The sequence below is a fragment of the Opisthocomus hoazin genome, chromosome 5 (assembly GCF_030867145.1).
Source record: "Opisthocomus hoazin isolate bOpiHoa1 chromosome 5, bOpiHoa1.hap1, whole genome shotgun sequence".
Taxonomy (NCBI): domain Eukaryota; kingdom Metazoa; phylum Chordata; class Aves; order Opisthocomiformes; family Opisthocomidae; genus Opisthocomus; species Opisthocomus hoazin.
In genome coordinates, this window is record NC_134418.1 from 75,424,318 (window position 1) to 75,427,947 (window position 3,630).

Here is a 3,630-nt window from a genome sequence, read left to right on the forward strand (position 1 = left end):
TATTCAACACATACTCCATGTTTAGTGAGAATAGTATGTAAGTTGTAGCATTTTATTGTGGCTGCTACAATGAAATAAATGCAAGAAACTCTCACGTTAAAACTGCTCTTCACAGCTTAGTTCGCAATCTTCTATTCATACTTTACTGCAATTTCCAAAGAACTTTCTTGTTGGTCTACATCTTTAGAATAAGTGTAGCTGTGAAAAACAAAGTTACAATAGTACATTTTCTGCAACAGAAGGTAAGAACTTTCCACCTATGAAAGGATCCCAGCACTCAATGCATTACTTATTTTGATATAACTGACAAAAAAGGATTTAACTATGCGTCCATATCAACTACGCACGACTTTCAAAATTGACCCGCAGACCAGGAATTCATAACCAGAAGACATTCCCTGAACAGTGCAACTATTCGGATTAATTGCATTAACAGACTTAATTTGGAAGGATTTGGGAATGTTTGTACAAGGTTTAGGAAGGATTTCATTAGGATTACACGATGAGCAATTTTGAGTGTGCTTAACTGTTCACATAAACTGTCTAGGCAACCATGAAACAGATCAGTCATCCACTGCTTATTAATTCTTTTCCAAGATTTTGTCACCATGAAGGGGATGTCTTTGTAGTTCACTGCATACTTCAACCAGCCAGAAGAAAAAAAAAACCTATGCCTTATCGAGAAACTGCATGCTGGTGTTGTTCTTCAAACTGTTGGATTAGAAGAACAGGTTATGCCTGCATTCTGCGTATTTCTGTTCTCTCGTGCTGCCTTCAGAGAAATGCAACTTTACTACCTGGTTTAAAATGATATTGCATTTAAATTAGTCTATATTTGCCATATAATAATATTCTTTGACAACATCTTTTTTCAAGGCTTTGTTAATTGCAAATTTAACATGTATTTAAACTGTGCATCAACATTCTAAGACTAACACATTAATCCAAGGGAGAAAATGCTCATAAAACAAACAGTTTGAGCAATTGGATGTTGGTAGCTCTGCTCTTGCATATTAACCACATCAATTTCATGTCAAATGTTCTACAACATGAACTGGCACAACAAGGCAGGGAATCGGGGCTTCTGTATAAATTCTGGAAAATGGAAATAAAAAAAGGATTGCATATTCTTCATAATTCTGGGAAACCTGAAATTTTTGAAAGAAATGTACTTTTTTCTTTTTCTAATGAGACCACAACTGCAGTAATATACCAGCTATGTCTGCAAAAATACGAGTGTCCAGTTCTGAGCATGCTGTTCTACTGTATGCTATTATCTGAATGTAAATATTGCAAATGCATAAACAAATCAAGAAATAGTACCTGAAAACACCACTGGGAAAAACAAGAGAGGCAGCCGTGCACACAGTTATAATAACAGGGGACAAATTTATGAGCATATGTAGATTTACTCAATTTCTATGTTAAAAATAGATTTTACATTTCACTGCAGGTGACTTGCCATTATTTGCTATATCAGTTATAACAGTACAGTAGAATGCTAAGATTTTATTGATGTAACAGAAGACAGGGGGTAAAAAATAGCCAAATGTTAAACTTATACTTGAATGAGATTTATATCCTTGTTTGTTCTTGAAATTTGCACATTTAATTACTTGTGGGAGAGATTATTTCTCGTGGACATTAGATTTTTGAAAGTCAAAATAAGGTGTGAACAACATTTGACAGAATTACCTGCCAAGAAATGTTATATTCTAATAAAGAACCCTGAAATAAATTTAAATGAAAGCTTTTATTTTGTAAGCAATCCATCAGCCTGTTTTTATAACTTGCACCTTACAAAATATGTTCCCTTGTAGCCTGGGAACTGTGGTGTTGAAACTGAACGGCAGCAACTGAGATTTCCTGACTCAAGAAATTACTGTTACAAGAGCAGCTAAGATTATTCTACTTGGAACGCAGTAAAACACAAACAGTTATATATTTCTGTCTTGGTTGCACTACTATGTCATTAAAAAGCTGTACCAGCAATAATTTTGCCCAACAACTGTTCTTCATTCAGCTGCTGCCATTTAGGCACTTTTACCTAAAAACATCCTGATTTAGAGTTCAGCATTGGACATTTGTTTCCAACTATAAAACTGTCAGACTGGTATCTCTTACAGCGCTATCGTCTCTCTTCCTTTTGTTGCAAATGTATTCTTAAACACTTTTCTTCAAAGCGAAGAAACTCCCAAATGTTTCTCTACCACCACCAAACACTTTAACATAAATCTCATCAACGATAGTTTGTAGGTACCTAGAATTCAACATTTAGCGGAGTAAAAGTGCTTGCAAAAGGTGAGTTATTGCAGAATCTCCAGTTAAAATTCATTGTTTACATGAATGGAAAAAGCAGGAGAGAACCTTAATAAATGGTTAGTATTGCAGCTTCCGATGCACCTGCAGAATTCGACGTGGAATTGAAAACCCAGTCTGCTGTAACACACTGCACAAACCACCTACTGAAAAATATCCAGTTATAAAATCCCTTATCATGAAAGACATTATATTTCATAGCCAAGTAACAGGAATTGTTTAAGGTGCTTACATATGAATATAGAAACCTGAGCCATGTACCAATTTCTAACTGCCTTGGAAGAACAGTAAGGCAGGACTCAAAGGCAGCAGAAAATACAGTTTGTTTCACATACCATTTTGGAACACCAGTGATTTCTGCTCTCCGAGTAGTGAGCTTAATTCTCTGGCTAGTGATTGCCTTATTTCGACTGATCACAGCAAAAAACTCACTGCAAAAAAGACCAAAGAACATGTCTGCAGCAAAGGGTAGCAAACCCTAACTTTAGTAGTGCACCCGAGTTCACAGTTTTATTTCAGCAGACAATTACTTTAACCTGATTTAGTCACTTCCTTTCAGGAAACAGAAATTATTCCTCCAGGAATAAGACACATTTTGATTGAACTCGGGTAAAAGACTGGACATGGACTGCTTATATACGGTATTATTAACGAAGAGACTTCGACCCATGCGAGCAGGCCTCAGGCGGGCGGCGTTAGGAAGAGTATCTCACGTTTTACCTTAGAGCTCGTGGAGTTTATTACGCCCGTTCTTACTTCAAGTGCAGGAGCGAAAGCAGCATTTCCCTTGTGTAAACTTGGACTGGCTGCAAAAATCTATTAAATACTGACTTTTTTTAAGCCTGAAACTAACTTCCAGTTGTGCATTAAGCAAGTCTTAAAAGAAGATGCACTTGCAAACATGTTTTAGACTCCACCAGGAAGCCTGCAACAGCCAATTCGGTACCTGACGGCTTTATAAAGCCGAAAACAAACCGGTTATGCCGTGCTTTCCCTGGCGGGTCTCACAACGCAAAGCTTTTTGATTAACGCTCCCGTCCACGCCAATGCTCCTCTAAACTCAAACTGCAGCTGGCAGGAACTGGGAAAGAGAGAGGCGGCGGCAGAGGCCAGGCCCGCCTCTCCGGCCTGTCCCCGAGAGGCCCCTGCACAGCCCTCACCCAGCCCCGCCGCCGGGGCTCGGCTGCCCGCAGAGCCGGCCGGGGCAGAGCCGGAGCACCCGTGGGGTTTCCTCCTGTCGGTCCCGGCCTCAGCTCCCCCAGGGCCGCCGGCCTCCCCCCCGCAGCCCCGCGGTAACGGCACCGCCCCCGC

General features: G+C 39.7%; 1 long non-coding RNA gene across 1 annotated transcript in view; it reads right to left on the bottom strand.

Annotated features, from left to right (window-relative positions):
* The window catches only part of LOC142361460 (uncharacterized), a 67,238-nt gene extending 63,660 nt beyond the window's left edge, over positions 1–3,578 (bottom strand). Inside the window, exon 1 of the long non-coding RNA XR_012764090.1 lies at positions 3,040–3,578. This is a non-coding gene — a long non-coding RNA (uncharacterized LOC142361460). The remainder of the gene's footprint in view (positions 1–3,039) is intronic.
* Positions 3,579–3,630: the final 52 nt, after the last annotated feature.